Here is a 19,482-nt window from a genome sequence, read left to right on the forward strand (position 1 = left end):
ACCCCAAGTCCCTGCTACCCTAAACCCTGCACCCCCAAATCCTTGCCCCCCAATCCTGCTGACCAAAAGTTGGCTCCTCTAAATCCTGCACCCCAATATCCTGCCCCTCCAAAACCCTACACCCCCTAAACCCTGCACCCCAAATCTGCACCCCCAAACCCTGCACTCCCCAATCCTTCATCCCCAAGGCCGTCACCCCTCAAATGCTGCACCCCTGAAATCCTGTTCCCTGAGACCCTGCACCCCCAGGTCCTGAAACCCAAACCCCTGCACCCCAAAATACTGCACCCCAACCCCTGCAGGCCAACCCCGGCACCCCAGAGCCCTTCAACGCAAAATCCTGCACCCCCAGTTCCTGAACACGCAAAACCTGCCCCCCCAAACCCTGCACCCCAAAACCTTGCACCACAAATCATTTTTTTTCAAATCCCACACCCAAAACTCGTACACCCCAAGATCCTGTGCCCCAAACCCTGCCCCCTAAACTTTGTACCCCCAAACCCTACACCCCAAAACCTGCAGTCCCAAACCCTGCCCCCCAAGCCCTACACCCCAAAATCTACAGTCCCAAACCCTGCACCCCAAAATACTGCACTCCAAAATCCTGCACGCCCAGATTTTACACTCCCAAACCCTTCACCCCCAAAACATTCACCTCCTAACACTGAGCCCCCAAATCCTGCACCCCCAAATCCTGCCTCATCAAGCCCTGTACCCTGAAGCCGTGCATCCCAAAAGCCTGCACTGTAAATCCTGCCCCTCAAACCTGCCCCCCGAAATTGTCCCCCATACAACCTTAACCCCCCCAATCCTGAATCCCCCTAATCCTGCACCCCAGATCCTTGCCCCCAAGCCCTTCACCCCCAAACCTGGCATCCCAAACCCTGCCCCCCAAATATCTCGCCCCCAGATCCTTCCCCCAAACCGTTTCCCCCGAATCTTGTAGGTCCAAACCCATCCCCCAAACCCCTGAACTCTGCTCCCCAAACCTTGTCACCCAAATCCATCACCCCCAGATCCTGCTCCCCAAAACCTGCACCCAAAATCGTGCCCCACTAACCCTGCACCCCCAAATTCTGACCCCCAATCAATGCACTGACAAACTCTGCACCCGCAGATCCTTTCCCCCAACCCGGCACCCTGAAATCCCTCACCCCAAATCCCTGCACTCTCAAATCTTGCATCCCCACAAAATGTGCACCCCAAGTTCTACCCCCAGACACCCTGCCCCCATTAATCCTGTACCCCCAAATCCTGCACCCCCAAGTGCTGAAACTTCAAACACTGCACATTCAGAGCCTTTCTTGCCCTGCCCTGCACCCCCAAATCCTGCAAGCCCCTAAATCCTCCAACCCCCAGGTCCTGGAGCCCTGAACCCTGCACCCCAACCCCTCACCCCAAAGCCCTGCACCCTCAAATCCTGCCTCTAAACCCTGAACACACGAACCCTGCACCCCCAACCTCACCCGAAAGTCCTGCACCCCCCGACCCTGCTCTACCAAACCCTTCAGTGCAGGCCCCTGCACCCCAAGATCCTGAATTCCAAAGTCTGCACCCCGTGATCATCCACCCCCAAACCCTGCACCCCCAGATCCTTCACCTCAAAACCCAGCACCCCAGAATCCCGAACCACCAAATCTTGCACCCCCAAATCCTGCACCCTCAAACCCTGCACTTCAAAACCCTGCAGCCCCAAATCGTCCCCCCCAAGCCCCTGTACCCCTAAACCATGCACCCCATTATTCTTTCCCCCAAACCCTTCACCCCCCAGCCGTACAACACCAAGTCCTGCACCCTAAATCCTACATCCCCAAACCCTGCACCCCCAAATCCGGTCCCCCAACAATGCACCCCCAAACCCTGCACCCCAAATCCTGCCCCCCAGCTTGCACTCTGCACCCCCAAACCGTGCACTCCCAATCCCTGAACGCCCAAGTCCTGCACCCCCACATCCTTAACGCCCAAAATGTGCACCCCAGATCCTCCCCACCCAGTCCTGCACCCCTAATATTCCACCCTCTAATAATGCACCCCTAAGCCTCGCACCCTGAAAGCTGCACCCCCAGGTCCTGAGTCCCCAAACCCTGCACCCCCAAATCCCACGCCCTTAAATCCTGTCCTCCTAAAACCCAGGACCCCCATAATTTGCCTCCCTAAACCCTGCTCCCCAAACCACTGCACCCCCAGTGCAGCACCCTCAGGTCCTGAACACCCAAATCCTGCACCCCAAAACCCTGCACCCCCAAACACAGCACCCCGAAAGAATTCCCTCCCAAACCTTGCACCTCCAAGGCCTGGAAACCCAATCCCTTCAACCCCATCCCTGCAACACCAAATCCTGTGCCCCAAAACCCAGCCCCCCAGAATCCTGCACCCCAAATCCTGCCCTACCAAACCTTTCACTGCAAACCCCTGCACCCCAAGATTGTGCTGCCCTAAACAATGAACCCCCAAATCCTACACCCCCAGGTCCTTGCCTCCCAAAACTCTGCACCCCCAAATGCTGCACCTCCAATCTCTCACCCCCAAATCCTTCCGCACAGAGTCCCAGGATGTCAGGGGTTGGAAGGGACCTGGAAAGCTCATCCGGTGCAATCCCCCCATGGAGCAGGAACACCCAGCTGAGGTGACACAGGAAGGCGTGTACCCCACCACCCTGCACCCCCAAATCCTTCACCCCCAAACCCTGCCCCCCAAAACTCCACCCCTCCACATCCTGAACCCTGAAACCCCGCACCTCCAAATCCTCTGCCCCAATGCTCTGCACCCTTAACACTCTGCAACCTTAAACTTTCCCCCAAACCCTGAACTCTGAAACTCTGCACCCCAAAACCCTGATCCCCCAAATTCTTTCCCAAACCCTGCACCCTTGATTCCTGCACCCCCAGTTCCTGAACTCATGAAACCTGCACCCCCAAACCCCTGCACCCCCAAACCCTGCACTCTTAGACCTGACATCTAAACCCTGCACCCCCAAACGGTGCACCCCCAAATCCTGAAGCCCCAGATCCTTCCCTCCCATACCCTGCAGCCCAAATCCTGAACCCCCAAATCCTGAACTCCAGGATCTTGCACCCCCAGACCCTGTACCCCCAAATCAGGCCCCAAAAACCCTGCACTCCCAACCCTGCACCCCCAAATCCTGCACCTCTAATCCTCCACCCCCTTAACACTGCACCCCCAAAACCTGCACCACCATATCTTGCACCCTCAAAACCTGAACCACCAAACCTTGCACCTCCAAAACCTCCCTCCTCCAAACCCTGCACTTCAAAATGCTGCACCCCGAATCCTTCTCCCCAACACCCTGCACCCCCAGATCCTGACCCCAAAACCCTGCACCCCAAATCCTGTACCCCAAAGCCCTGCACTCTCAAATCATACATGCCCAGAACGTGCACCCTAAACTGTGCACCCCAAAATCCTAAACCCCTTAACCCTGCACCCCCAAATCCTCCAGACCCATGTCCCGAACCCAGCACCCCAAAATCTACCCCCCAAACCCTACATCCCCAAATCCTGCACCCCCAGGTCCTGAACACCCAAATCTGCACCCCCAAACCCTTAACTCCCAAAACCTGCACCCCCAATTCTGCTTCCCCAGGATCTACAACCCAATCCGTGCTCCACTAAATCCTGCATCCACAAACCCTGCACCCCCAATCCCCTGTACCCCAAATCCTGCCCCCACAAGTGGCACCCTAAAAACCTGCACCCCAAATCCTGTCCTACCCAACCCTTCACCCCAAACCCCTTCACCCCAAGATCCTGCTGCCCTAAAGCCTGCACCCCCAAATCATCCCTCCCAGTCCTGCCCCCCAAACCCTATCCCCCTAAAGCCTGACCCCGAAACCCTGCTCCCCAAAACCCTGCTACCCCAAACCTTGTACCCTCAGATCCTACACCCAATATCCTGCAATCCCAAACAATGCACCCCCATATTCTGATCCCTACAGCCTGCACCCCCAGCTCCTGCACCCCCAAAACCTGTACCCCTAAATCCTGCACCCTTCAACCCTGCAGCCCACAACGCTGCACCCCCAACCTCTGCAGCCCCAGTTCCTTAACGTGTGAAACCTGCGCCCCCAAGTCCTGCACCCCAAAACCTTACACCCGGAATCCTGCCCCCCAAACCGTGCACCCCAAAATCAAGGCCCCTCAAACTTGCACTCAAAAGTCCGCACCACAAAATCCTGCCCCCCCAGTTCCTAAAGACATGGAACCTGCACCCCCAAAGCCTCACCCTAAAGCCCTGCAGCCCCAAATCCGGCCCTACCAAACCCTTCAGCCCCGCACCCCACGATCCTCCTACCCTAAACCCCAAGAGCCTGCACCCATAAATCCTGGAGCCCCAGATCCTGCACCCGACACCCTGCACCCCAGAACTCTGCACCTCCAGATCTAAACCCTTCAAACCTGCACCCCAAATCCTCCCCAAAACACTCCACCCCCAAAGCCTACAGCCCTGAATCCTGCCCCACAAACCCTGCACCCCCAGATCTGTCCCCGAAACTCTGTGCCCCAACAGCATGCACGCTCAAATCTTCCACCCCACATCCTGACCCCCACATCCCTCACCCCAAAACCCTGCACCCCAATACCCCAGACCACCAAATCTTGCACCTCCAAATCCTGCCCCCTTTAGACCTGCACTTGAAACCCTGCACTCCCAAATCCTGCAACCAAACATTGTACCCCCAAATCCTTGACCTCCACATCCCGAATCTCCAAATGCAGCAACCCCAAAACCCTACACCCCCAATCCCTGCACCCCCAAATCATTGTCCTTCAAATCCCACACCCAAAGCTCGTACACCCCCAGATCTTGCACCCCCACACACTGCACCCCAAATCCTGCACCCCCAAATCCTCCAGCCCCACGTCCCAAACCCCCAAACCCTGCACCCCCAGTTCCTGAACATGCGAACCCTGCACCCCCAAACCCGAAGCCCGAAGCCCTCCACCCCCAAATCCTGTCCTACCCAACCCTTCACCCCAAACCACTTCACCCCAAGATCCTGCTGACCTAAACCCTGCACCCCAAAATCATCCCTCCCAACCCTGCCCCCCAAACCCTGTCCCCGTAAAGCCTGACCCCGAAACCCTGCTCCCCAAAACCCTGCTACCCCCAATCTTGCACCCCCCAACTCTGCACCCCCAGATCCTGCTGCTCCAAACCCTGCACCCCAAATCCTCCAGCCCCACGTACCGATCTCCCAAACCCTGCACCCCAGAACCCTGCACCCCACAACCCCTTCACCCCCAAATCCTGCACCCCCAGCCCTACCCCCTAAACCTTCCACCCGCAAACCCTGCCCTACCAAGCCCTCCACCCCAAACCCCTGCACCCCAAGATCCTGCACCCTAAACCCTGCACCTCCATATCCTCCTTCCCCAAACCCTGCACCCCAAAACACTACACTCCAAACCACTGCACCCCTAAATCCTGCAACCCCAAATCCTGGCCCCCAAACCCGGCACCCCAAACTCCTGCACCCAAAGATCCTACTGCCCTAAACCCTGAACCCCCAAATCCTGCACCCCTGGAACCTGCAACCCCAGACCCTGTAGCCCCAAATCAGGCCCCGCAAAATCCTGCTCCCCCAGCCTTGCACCCTGAAATCCTGCACCACCTAATCCTCCAACCCCCTAACACAACCCCCTAACCCCTTGTCCCCAGGGCCCATTGTGACATACCAGGGCCACCCATTGTCCCCAGGGCCCATTGTGACATCCTGGGGACCCCTCTTTGTCCCCAGGGCCCATTGTGACATACCATGGCCACCCATTGTCCCCAGGGCCCATTGTGACATCCTGGGGACCCCTCTTTGTCCCCAGGGCCCATTGTGATGTCCCAGGACCCCCCATTGTGCCCAGAGCCCATTGTTACAGCCTAGGGAGCCCCTTTGTCCCCAGGGCCCATTGTGATACCATGGGGACCCCCCTTCGTCCCCAGGGCCGAATGTGCGACTGTGGGGACTCCCTTTGTCCCCAGGGCCCATTGTGATGTCCCAGGACCCCTCATTGTCCCCAGGACCCATCATGGCACCGTGGGGACCCCCCTTGTCACTGGGGACCCATTGTGACACCGTGGGGACCTCCCACTGTCCTCAGGGCCCATTGAGACGTCCTGGGGACCCCCTTTGTCACTGGGGACCCATTGTGACATCCTGGGGACCCCTCTTTATCCCCAGGGCTCATTGTGACACCATGGGGACCTCCCTTTGTCCCTGGGGCCCATTGTGACACCATGAGGACACCCCCTTGTCCTCAGAACTCATTGTGACATCCTGGGCACCCCCATTGTCCCCAGGGTCCACTGTGACATCATGGGGACCACCTTTGTCCCCAGGGCCCATTGTGACATCCTAGGGACCCCCTGTCCCCAGGGTCCATTGTGACGTTCAGAGGACCCCTATTTGTCCCCAGGGCCCATTGTGACATCCTGGGGACCTCCCCTTGTCCCCAGTGCCCATTGTGGCGTCCCAGGACCCCCCATTGTCCCCAGGGCCCATTGTGGCACCATGGGGACCCACCTTTGTCCCCAGGGTCTATTGTGAGACCATGGGGACACCCCGTGTCACTGGGGACCCATTGTGACACCATGGAGACCCCCCTTGTACTCAGGAGCCATTGTGACATCCTGGGTACCCCACATTGTCCCAAGGGCCCATTGTGACATCCTCGGGACCCCACTTTGTCCCCAGAGCCCATTGTGACATCCCAGGACCCCACTCTGTCCCCAGGGCCCATTGTGACACCATGTGACACCATGGGGACCCCTCTTGTCCGCAGGGCCCATTGTGACATTCAGGGGACCACCTTTGTCACTGGGGCCCATTGTAACATCCCAGGCCCCACTTTGTCCCCAATGACCATTGTGACACCGTGGGGACCCCTCTTGTCCCCAGGGCTCATTGTGACATCCTGGGGACCCCCTTTGTCAACAGAGACCATTGTGACATCGCAGGACCTCCCATTTTCCCCAGGGCCCATTGTAACATCCTGGGGATCCCATTTGTCCCCAGGGCCCAATGTGACACTGTGGGGACCCCACCTTGTCCCGAGGGCCCATTGTTACATTCCACGACCCCTCCTTGTCCCCAGGGCCCATTGTGACATCCTGGGGACCCCTTTGTCACCAGAGTCCCTTGTGACATCCTGGGGATGCCCTTTGTCCCCAGGGCCCATTGTGACATCCTGGGGACCCCCCTTTGTCCCCAGGGCCCATTGTGACATCCTTGGGACCCCGTTTGTCCCCAGGGTCCATTGTGACGTCCCAGGACCCCCTATTGTTCCCAGGGCCCATTGTGACATCCTGGCGACCCCCCATTGTCTCCAGGGCCCATTGTGACAGGGTGGGGACCCCTTTTTTCCCCAGGGCCCATTGTGACATTCAGGGAACCCACCTTTGTCCCCAGGGCCCGTTGTGACACCATGGGGACCCCCATTGTCCCCAGGGCCCATAGTGGCACCGTGGGGATCCCCCTTTTCACTGGAAACCCTTTCTGACACCGCAGGACCCCCCTTGTCCCCAGGGCCCATTGCGACATCCCAGGAACCCCCTTTGTCCCCAGGGTGCTTTGTGGCACCATGGGGACCCCCTTTGTCACTGTGGCCCATTGTGACATCCCAGGACACCCCTGGTCCCCAGGGCCCATTGTGACATCCTGGGGACCCCCCTTTGTCTCCAGGGCCCATTGTGACATTCAGGGGACACCTTTTTGTCCCCAGGGCCCATTGTGACATCCTGGGGACCCCCTTTGTCCCCAGAGCCCATTGTGACATCCTGGGAAGCCCCCATTGTCCCCAGGGCCCATTGTGAACATCCTGGAGACGCCCTTTGTGCTCAGGGCCCATTGTGGCACCGTGGGGACCCCTTTGTCCCCAGAGCCCATTGTGGCATCCCAGGATTCCCCATTGTCCCCAGGGCCCGTTGTGACATCCTGCTGACCCCTCTTTGTCCCCAGGGCCCATTGTGACACCATGGGGACCCACCTAGTTCTCAGGGCCCATTATGACATTCAGGGGACCCCTCTTTGTCTCCAGGGCCTATTGTGACATCGTGGGGAACCCCCGTTGTCTCCAGGGCCCATTGTGACGTCCCAGGACCCCCTATTGTCCCCAGGACCCATTGTGACATCCTGGGGACTCCCTTTGGAATCAGGGCCCATTGTGACATCCCAAGACCCCCCAGTGTCCCCAGGACCCATTGTGACATCCTGGGGTCCCCCTTTGTCCTCAGGGTCCATTGTAACATCCTTGGGATGCCTCTTGTCCCCAGAGCCCATTGTGACATCCTGGGGACCCCCCTTTGTCCCCAGGGTTCATTGTGACACCGTGGGGACCCCGCTTGTCCTCAGGGCCCATTGTGACATCCCAGGACCCCCCATTGTCCTCAGGGCCCATAGTGAACATCCTGGGGACCCCCCTTTGTCCCCAGGGCCCATTGTGACATCCTGGGGACCCCCTTTGTCCCCAGGGCCCATTGTGACATCCTGGTTACCCCCTTTGTCCCCAGTGCCCTTTGTGACATGGTGGGGACCCCCTTGTCCCCAGGGACCATTGTGATGTCCCAGGACCCTCCATTGTCCCCAGGGCCCATTGTGACATCCTGGGGAACCCTCTTTGTACCCAGGGGCCATTGTGACATCCCAGGACCCCCCATTGTCCCCAGGGCCCATTGTGACATCCTGGGGACCCTCTTGTCCCCCGGGCCCATCGTAGCACTGTGGGGACCCCCCCCTTTGTCTCCAGTGCCCATTGTGATATCCTTGGGACCCCCCTTGTCCCCAGAGCCCATTGTGACATCCTGGGCACCCCCCCTTGTCTCCAGGGCCCATTGTGACGTCCCAGGACCCCCTTTGCCCCAGGGCCCATTTTGACATCCTGGGGACTCCCTTTGGACTCAGGGCCCATTGTGACATCCCAGGATCCTCCAGTGTCCTCAGGGCACATTGTGACATCCTGGGGACCCCCTTTGTCCCCAGAGCCCATTGTGACATCTTGGGGACCCCCCTTTGTCCCCAGGGCTCATTGTGACACCGTGGGGACCCCGCTTGTCCTCAGGACCCATTGTGACATCCCAGGACCCCCCATTGTCCCCAGGGCCCATAGTGAACATCCTGGGGACCCCCCTTTATCCCCAGGGCCCATTGTGACATCCTGGGGACCCCCTTTGTCCCCAGGGGCCATTGTGACATCCTGGGGACCCCCTTGTCCCCAGGGCCTATCGTGATACCGTGGGTTTCCCATATATTCTCAGGGCCCATTGTGACAGGGTGGGACACCTCTTGGCCCCAGGGCCCATTGTGACATCCTGGGGACCCCTTTGTCACTGGAGCCCATTGTGATATCCTGGGGAGCCCCCTTTGTCCCCAGGGCCCATTGTGACATCCCAGGACCCCCTCGTTGTCCCCAGGGTTCATTGTGACACCGTGGGGACCCCCCCTTGTCTGCAGGGCCCATTGTGATATCCCAGGACCCCACTTTGTCCCTACGGCCCATTTTGACACCGTGGGGACCCCGCTTGTCCTCAAGGACCATTGTGAACATTCAGGGGACCCCCAGTGTCCCCAGGGCCTATTGTGACATCCTGGGGACCCCCTTGTCTGCAGGACCCATTGTGACATCCCAGGACCCCAACCAGCACTGAGTCCCTGTGGGACCCTCACTGCCCCCCAGCCTCTTGCCACACAGCCCCATCCCAGGGCACGCTTTGAGCCTTTGGGCCCGTTTCAAATCAAAGCTGGGATTGCTTTGGCACTTTGGGCCACTTTTGAGCTAAATCTGGGCACATTTGTGCCCTTTGGGATCGTTTCTGCCTATATCTGGGAGTTCTTTGGCTTTCCAGTTTTGTTTATACGACAAGGGGTGTTCCCATGGTGCCACAATGGGCCCTGGGGACAAAGGGGATCCCCAGGATGTCACAATGGGTCCTGGGGACAAGGAGGGGTCGTGGAATGTCACAATGGGCCCTTGGGACAAGGGGGGTCCTCACGGTGCCACAATGGGCCCTGGGGACAAAGGGGATCCCCAGGATGTCACAATGGGCCCTGGGGACAAGGGGGGGTTCTGGGATGTCACAATGGGCCCTGGGGACAAAGGGGGGGTCCCCAGGATTTCAAAATGGGCCCTAAGGACAATGGGGGGTCCTGGGACGTCACAATTGGCACTGGAGACAAGGGGGGGGTCCCCAGGATGTCACAATAGGCCCTGGGGACTAAGAGGGGTGCCCTGGATGTCACAATGGGTCCTGGGGACAAGGTGGGGTCCTGGGACGTCACAATGTCCCCCTGTGGACAAAGGGGGTCCCCATGGTACCACAATGGGCCCTGTCGACAAACGGGGTCCCCAGGATGTCACAATGGGCCCTGGGGACAAGAGGGGTCCCACCCTCTCACAATGGGCCCTGGGGACAAAGAGGGGTGCCCTGAATGTCACAATGGGCCCTGTGGACAAGGGGGGGTCCTCGGATGTCACAATGGGCCCTCGGGACAATTGCGGGGTCCTAAAGATATCACAATGGGCCCTGTGGACAAACGAGGGTCCCCAAAATGTCACAATTTGCCCTGGGGACAACGGGGGGTCATGAGACGTCACAATGCGCCCTGGGGACAAAGTGGGGTCCTAGGACGTCACAATGGGCCCTGGGGACAAGAGGGGGTCCCCTGAATGTCACAATGGGCCCTGGGTACAAAGTGGGGTCCTGGGATGTCACAATGGGCCCTGGGGACAGTGTGGGGTACTGGCATGTCACAATGGGCCCCAGTGACAAAGGGGGTCCCCATAGTGCCACAATGGGCCCTGGGGACAAAGGGGGTCCCCTGAATGTCACAATGGGTCCTGGGGACTAGGGGGTCCCCACGGTGTGACAATGGGCCCTTGGGACAAAGTGAGATCCTGGGTTGTCACAATGGGCCCTGGTGACAAAGGGGGTATCCCCATGATGTCACAATGGACCCTGGGGACAATGGGGGCTCCCCAGGATGTCACAATGGGCCTTGGGCACATTGGGGGGTCCTCAGATGTCACAATGGGCCCCATAGACAATTGGGGTCCCCATGGTGTCACAATGGGCCGTGGGGACAAAGGGGGTCCCCTGAATGTCACAATGGGTCCTGGGGACTAGGAGGTCCCCACGGTGTGACAATGGGCCCTTGGAACAAAGTGAGATCCTGGGTTGTCACAATGGGCCCTGGTGACAAAGGGGGTGTCCCCATGATGTCACAATGGACCCTGGGGACAATGGGGGTTACTGTGACGTCACAATGGGCCCTGTAGACAAGGGGACTTCTCCAGGATGTCACAATGGGCCCTGGGCTGTCACAATGGGCCCTAGGGACAAAGGGGGTCCCCATGGTACCACAATGGGCCCTGGGGACAAACGGGGTCCCCAGGATGCCATAATGGGCCCTCGGGACAAAGAGGGTCCCCACGGTATCACAATGGGCCCTGGGGACAAACGGGGTCCCCAGGATGTCACAATAGGCCCTGGGGACAAAGAGGGGTCCCCTGAATTTCACAATGGACCCTGGGGACAAAGGATGTCACAATGGGCACTGGAGACAAAGGGGAGGGTCCCCACGGTGCCACGATGGGCCCTGGGGACAAGGGCGTCCCCAGGATGTCACAATAGGCCCTGAGGGCAATGGGGGGTCCTGGCATGGCACAATGGCCCCTGGGGACAAAGAAAGGTCCCCAGGATGTCACAGTGTGCCCTAGGGGACAATGGGGGGTCCTGCGATGTCACAATGGGCCCTGGGGACAAAGGGAGTCACAGGATGGCACAATGGGCCCTGGGGAAAAAGGGGGTCCCCAGGATGTCACAATAGACCCTGGGGACAGCGGGGGCTCCTTGGCCGTCACAATGGACCCTGGGGACAAAGGGGGTTCCCCAGGATATCACAATGGGCTCTGGTGACAAAGGGGTCCCCAGGATGTCACAATGGGCCCTGGGGACAATGAGGGGTCCTGCGATGTCACAATGGGTCCTGGGGACAAGAGGGGGTCCCCAGGATGTGAGAATGGGTCCTGGGGACAAAGGGGGTCTACCGGATGTCACAATGGGCCTTGGGGACAATGGGGGCTCCTGTGATGTCACAATGGGCCCTGGGGACAAAGGGGGCTCCCAGGGATGTGACAATGGGTTCTGGGGACAAACGGGAATCTGCGATGTCAGAATAGGCCCTGGGGACAAAGGGGGTCCCCATAGTGTCACAATGGCCCCTGGGGACAATGGGGGGTGCCCAGGATGTCACAATGGGCTTGGGGACAAAGGGGGTTCCCCAGGATGTAACAATGGGCCCTGAGGACAATGAGGGGTCTTGGGATGTCACAATGGGCCCTGGGGACAAAGGGGGCTCCCCAGGATGTCACAATGGACGCTGGGGACAAACGGGGTTCCCCAGGATATAACAATGGGCCCTGAGGACAATGGGGGGTCCCCAGGATGTCACAATGGCCCTGGGGACAAAGGGGGTCCCCAGGATCTCACAATGGGCTCTGGGGACAATGGGGAGTCCTGGGATGTCACAATAGACCCCAGTGACAAAGGGGATCCCCATGGTGTCACAATGGGCCCTGGGTACAAAGGGAGTTCCCCAAGATGTCTCAATGGGCCCTGGGGACAAAGGGGGTCGCCACGATGTCACAATGTGCTCTGCAGACAATGGGGTGTTCTGGGGCTTCAAAATGGACCCTGGGGACAAAGGGGGTCCCCAGGATGTCACAATAGGCCCTGGGACAAAGAGGGGTCCCCTGAATGTCAAAATGGGCCCTGGGGACAAGGGGGGACCCCACGGTGTCACAATGGGCCCTGGGGACAAAGTGGGCTCCTGGGATGTCACAATGGGCACTGGGGACAACAGGGGGTCCTGGGACGTAACGATGGGCCCTGGGGAAAAGTGGGGGGGGCCCAGGATGCAACAATGGGCCCTGGGGACAAAGAGGGGTCCCTTGAATGTCACAATGGGCCCTGGGGATAACGGGGGTCCTGGGATGTCACAATAGGCTCCAGTGACAAAGGGGGTCCCCACGGTGTCACAATGGACCCTGGGGACAAAGGGGGGTCCTGCGACGTCACAATGGGCCCTGGGGACAAAGAGGGTCCCCAGGATGTCACAACGGGCCCTGGAGACAATGTGGGGTCCCCATGCTGTCACAATGCGTCCCCAGTGACAAGGGAGGTCCCCATGGTGTCACAATAGGCCCTGGGGACAAGGCGGGGGCTCCAGGGTGTCACAATGGGCCGTGTGAACAAATGGGGGGTCCTGAGATGTCACAATGGGCCCTGGGGACAAAGTGGGGTCCTGGGATGTCACAATGGGGCCCAGTGACAAAGGGGTCCCCATTGTGCCACAATGGGCCCTGGGGACAAACGGGGTTCCCAGGATGTCACAATGGACCCTGGAGACAACGAGGGGTCCCTTCAATGTCACAATGGGACCTGGGGACAATGGGGGGTCCGGGAATTTAACAATGGGCCATGGGGACAAAGGGGGTCCCCAGGATGTCACAATGGGCACTGGGGACAAGGGGGTCCCCAGTGTGTCACGATGGGCCTTGAAGATAACAGGTGGTCATGGGACGTCACAATGGGCTCTGGGGACAATGGGGGTCCCCATGGGGTCACAATGCGTCCCCAGTGACAAGGGGGGTCCCCATGGTGTCACAATGGGCCCTGGGGACAAGGGGGGTCCCCACGGTGTCATAATGGGCCTTGGGTACCAAGTTGGGTCCTGAGATGTCACATTGGACCACAGTGACAAAAGGGGGCCCCATGGTGCCACAATTGGCCCTGGGGACCAAGAGGGGTCCCCTGAATGTCACAATGGGCTCTGGGGATCAAGGCGGGTCCCCACGGTGTCACAATGGGCGCTGGGGACAAGGGGGGTCCCCATGGTGTAACAATGGGCCCAAGTGACAAGGAGGGTTCCCACGGTGCGACGATGAGCCCTGGAGACATGGAGGTCCCCCGGATGTCACAATGGGTCCTGGGGACAAAGGGGGTCCCCAGGATGTCACAATGGGCCCTGGGGACAACGGGGGGTCCTGGGATGTCATGATGGGCCCTGGGGACAAAGAGAGTCCTCAGGATGTCACAATGGGCCCTGGGGACAAGGGGGTCCCCAGGATGTCACAATGGGCCCTAAGGACAAAGGGGGTCCTCAGGATGTCACAATGGGCCCTGGGGACAAAGGGGGCTCCCCAGGATGTCACAATGGGCCCTGGGGACAAAGGGGGTCCTCAGGATGTCACAATGGGCCCTGGGGACAAGGGGGTCCCCAGGATGTCACAATGGGCCCTGGGGACAAAGAGAGTCCTCAGGATGTCACAATGGGCCCTGGGGACAAAGGGGGTCCCCACAGTGTCACAATGGGCCCAGGGGACAACAGGGGGTCCTGGGATGTCACAATGGGCCCTGGGGACAAAGAGAGTCCTCAGGATGTCACAGTGGGCCCTGGGGACAAGGGGGTCCCCAGGATGTCACAATGGGCCCTGGGGACAAAGGGGGTCCTCAGGATGTCACAATGGGCCCCAGTGACAAAGGGGGTCCCCATGGTGTCAAAATGGGTCCCGCGTGATAAGGGGGTTCCCCACAGTGCCACGATGGACCAGAGGGAAAAGGGGGGGTCCCCATGGTGTTAAAATGGGTTACCAGTGACAGGAAGGGTCCACATGGTGTCACGATGGGCCCTGGGGACAATGGGAGGTCCTGGGATGTCACAATGAGCCCTGGGGACAAACGGGGGTCCTTATGGTGTCACAATGGGTCCCCAGTGACAAGTGGGGTCCTGAGATGTCACAGTGGGCCCTTGGGACAGTGGGGGGTCCTGGGATGTCACAATGGGCCCTGGAGACAAGGAGGGGTCCCCAGGATGTCACAATGGGCCCTGAGGACAAGGGGGGGTTCTGGGACGTCACAATGGGCCCTGGGGAACAAGGGTTTCCCCAGGATATCACAATGGGCTCTGGGGACAAAGGGGGGTCCTGGGACATCACAATGGACCCCAGGGGACAATGGGGGGTGCACAGGATGTCACAATGGCCCCTGAGGACAAGGGGGCATCCCCATGGTGTCACAATGTGTCCCCAGTGACAAGGGGGGTACCCATGGTGTAACAATGGGCCCTGGGCAAAATGGGTGGGTCCTGGGAGGTGTACAATGGGCCCTGGGGACAACGGGGAGTCCTGGGACGTCCAATGGATCCTCTGGACAAAGGGGGTCCCCAGGATGTCACAATGGGCCCTGGGGACAAAGGGGGGCGTCCCCACGGAGCCACAATGGGCCCTGGGGATAAAGTGGAATCCTGGAATGTCACAATGGGCCCCAGTGACAAAGGGGGTCCCCATGGTGCCACAATGGGCCCTGGGGAAAAAGGGGGTCCACAGGATGTCACAATGGGCCCTGGGGACAAAGGGGGGGTCCCCATGGTGTCACAATGGGTCCCCAGTGACAAGGGCGGTCCTGGGATGTCACAATGGGCCCTGGGGACAAGGAGGGGTCCTGGGATCTCACAATGGGCCCCAGTGACAAAGGTAGTCCCCATGGTGCCACAATGGGACCTGGGAACAAAGGGGGTCCCCAGGATGTCAGAATATGCCCTGGGGATAATGGGGTGTCCCCATGGTGTCACAATGGGCCCTGGGGACAAGAGGGGGTCCCCAGGATGTCACAATGGATACTGAGGAGATGAGGGGGTCCCCATGGTGTTACAATGGGTCCCCAGTGATAAGGGGGGGTCCCCATGGTTTCACAATGGGCCCTGGGGACAAAGTGGACCCCTGGGATGTCACAATGGGCCCTGGGGACAAGGGGGGGTCCTCCTTGTGTCACAATGGGTCCCCCGTGACAAGGCAGGTCCCCATGGTGTCACAATGGGCTCTGGGGACAAAGGGGGTCCCCAGGATGTCACAGTGGGCCCTGAAGACAAAGGTGGATCCCCTGAACGTCACAATGGGCCCTGGCGACAATGGGGGGTCCTGGGATGTCACAATGGGCACTGGGGACAAGGGGAGCTTTTGGGACATCACAATGGGCCCTGGGGACAAAGGGGCTCCCCAGGATGTCACAATGGGCCCTGGGGACAAGGGGGTCCCCAGGATGTCAGAATGGGCCCTGAGGACAACGAGTGGTCCACATAGTGTCACAATGGGTCCTGGGGACAATGGCTGGTCCTGGGACATCACAATGGGCCCTGGGGACACGGGGGATCCCCACCCTGTCACAATGGGCCCTGGGGACAAAGGGGGACCCACGGTGTCACAATGGGCCCTTGGGAGAAAGGGAGGTCCCCAGGATGTCACAATGTGCCCTGAGGACAAGGGGAGGTCCCCATGGTGTCACAATGGGTCCCCAGTGACAAGGGGGTCCCCCATGGTATCACAATGAGCCCTGGGAACAATGGGGGTCCTGGGGACAAGGGGTTTAGGGGGTTGTGTTAGGGGGTTGGAGGATTAGGTGGTGCAGGATTTGGGGGTGCAAGGCCGGGGGAGCAGGATTTTGCGGGGCCTGATTTGGGGCTACAGGGTCTGTGGTTGCAGGTTCCAGGGGTGCAGGATTTGGGGGTTCAGGGTTTAGGGGTGCAGTGGTTTGGAGTGCAGTGGTTTGGGGAAGGAGGATATAGGGGTGCAGGGTTTAGGGTGCAGGATCTTGGGGTGCAGGGGTTTGGGGTGGGGGACTTGGTAGGGCAGGATTTGGGGGTGGAAAGTTTAGGGGGTAGGGCTGGGGGTGCAGGATTTGGGGGTGAAGGGGTTGTGAGGTGCAGGCTTCTGGGGTGCAGGGTTTGGGAGATCGGTACGTGGGGCTGGAGGATTTGGGGGTGCAGGGTTTGGAGCAGCAGGATCTGGGGGTGCAAGATTGGGGGTAGCAGGGTTTTGGGGAGCAGGGTTTCGGGGTCAGGCTTTAGGGGGACAGGGTTTGGGGGGCAGGGTTGGGAGGGATGATTTTGGGGTGCAGGGTTTAGGGCAGCAGGATCTTGGGGTGAAAGGGTTTGGGGTGAAGGGTTGGGTAGGACAGGATTTGGGGTGCAGGTTTTTAGGGTGCAACTTGTGGGGGTCAGGATTTGGGGTACAGGGTTTGGGGGTGCAGGGTTTAGTGGTGCAGGGTTTGGGGGTTCAGGTCTTGGGGAGGCAGAATTGGGGGTGCAGGTTTTTGGAGTTAAGGGATTTGGGGGTGCAGATTTTGGGTGTTCAGGACCTGGGGGTGCAGGATTTGGGGATGTAGGTTTGGGGTGGCAGGGCTTAGGGTTTCAGTATCTTGGGTTGAAGAGGTTTGGGGGGAAGGGTTGGGTACGGCAGGATTTGGGGGTGCAGGGCTTCGGGCTGAGGGTTTGGGGGTGCAGGGTTCGCATGTTCAGGAACTGGGGGTGCAGGATTTTGGTTTGCAGGTTTGGGGAATTTTGGGGTAAAGGATTTGGGGTGCAGGGTTGGGGACGCAGGATCTGAGGGTGCAGCGTTTGGGGTGCAGAGTTAGGGGCTGCAGGATCTGGGGTGCAGGGTTTGGGGGGCACTGTTTTGGGGGGAAGGATTTGGGGGATGCAGGGTTTAAGGGTTTAGAATTTGGAGGTGTCGAATTTTGGGGTGCAGGAGGTGTGGGGTTTGGGGTTGCAGGATTGGGGGGAGAATGGTTTGGGGGTGCAAGACTTGAGGGTGCAGGGTTTGGGGGTTTGGGACGTGGGGCTGGAGGATTTGGGGGTGCAGGGATTTGGGGGTGCAGGGCTTTGTGGTGCAACTTATGGGGTAGAAGGTTTTGGGGTGCAGGGTTTTGGGGGTGCAGGGTTTAGCGCCAGAATTGGGGGTGCAGGGTTTGGGATTGCAGGGTGTTGGGTGCAGGATCTGGGGGTACAAGATTTGGGGTAGCAGGGTTTTGGGGAGCAGGGTTTAGGGGTCAGGCTTTAGGGGGACAGGGTTTGGGGGGCAGGGCTGGGAGGGATGATTTGGGGGTGCAGGGTTTAGGGCAGCAGGATCTTGGGGTGAAGGGGTTTGGGCTGAAGGGTGGGTAGGACAGGATTTGGGGTGCAGGATTTTAGGGTGCAACTTGTGGGGGCAGGATTTGGGGTACAGGAGGTTGGGGGTGCAGGGTTTGGGGTGTAGGATTTAGTGGAGCAGGGACTGGGGGTGAAGGTCTTGTGGAGGCAGAATTGGGGGTGCAGGTCTTGGGGAGGCAGAATTGGGGGTGCAGATTTTGGCTGTTCAGGACCTGGGGGTGCAGGATTTGGGGATGTAGATTTTGGGGGGTAGATTTTGGGGTGCTGGGTTCGGCACATGGGTCTGGAGGATTTGGGGGTGCAGGGTTAAGGGGTTTAGGATTTTGGGGTGCACAGTTTAGGGTGCACGTTCTGGGCATGTATGATTTGAGAGTGCAGGGCTTTGGGGTACAGCATTTGGGGTGCAGGGTTTTGGGGTCAGGATCTGGGCGTGCAGGGTGTTGGGGAGAAGGATTTGGGGGTGCAGCATTTTGAAGTGCAGGGTTTGGAGGAGGGAGGTTTTGGGGGTGAAGGATTTGGTGGTTCAGGTTTTGGGGGTGCAGTGTTAAGAAGGTGGAGGATTAGTGGCGCAGGATTTGGGGGTTCAGGATTTGGGGGTGCAGGGTATGGGAGGGAAGGATCTGGGGCTTCAGGATTTGGGGGTGCACTGTTTGGGGGTGCAGGGTTTAGCAGTCAGGTCTCAGAGTGCAGAGTTTGGGGTGCAGGGGCTTGGGGGGAAATTGGACGTTGCAGAGTGTGGGGTGCACAGGACTGGGGCACAGGATTTGGGGGTGCGGGATTTCAGGGTTCAGGATTTGGAGGTGTGGAGTTTTGGGGTGCAGGGGTTGGGAGTGCAGGGTGGTGGGGGTGAGAGATTTGGGGTGCAGCATTTGGGGGTGCAGAGTTTTGGGAGGCAAGGATCTGGGGCTGCAGGATTTGGGGGTTCATTGTTTAGGGCAGCACAATCTTGGCGTGCAGGGGTTTGCAGTGAAAGGTTTGGTAGGGCAGGCTTTGGGGTGCAGGATTCTGGGGTGCTGGGTTTGGGGTACAGGATTTGGTGTTGCAGGGATGGGGTTGAAGGGCTTGGGTTTCCAGGCCTTTGAGGTGTAGAATTTGGAGGTGCAAGGTTTGGGAGGGAATTCTTTGGGGTGCAGGGTTTGGGGTTCCAGGAGGTGGGGGAAGGACCTTGGGGTGTAGGGTTTGGGGGGCAGGGTTTTGGGGGAAGGATTTAGGGGTGCAGGGTTTTGAAGTGCAGCGTTTCAGGGGGGCATGATTTTGGCGGTGCACATGTGGGGGTCCAGGTTTGGGGGATGCAGAGTTTGTGAATGGAGGATTTTGGGGTGCTGGGTTTGGGGCTGCCTAATTTGGGGGTGCAGTGTTTGGGTGTTCAGGACCTGGGGGTGCTGCGTTTGGGAATGCAGGCTTTGGGGGTGCAGGGCTCAGGATTTGGGAGGGCAGGATCAGGGGGTGTGAGATTTCAGGGTTTAGGGGTGCAAAGTTTGGTAGGGCTGAA

Source organism: Patagioenas fasciata, chromosome 10, assembly GCF_037038585.1.
Source record: "Patagioenas fasciata isolate bPatFas1 chromosome 10, bPatFas1.hap1, whole genome shotgun sequence".
In the NCBI taxonomy this organism is placed as follows: domain Eukaryota; kingdom Metazoa; phylum Chordata; class Aves; order Columbiformes; family Columbidae; genus Patagioenas; species Patagioenas fasciata.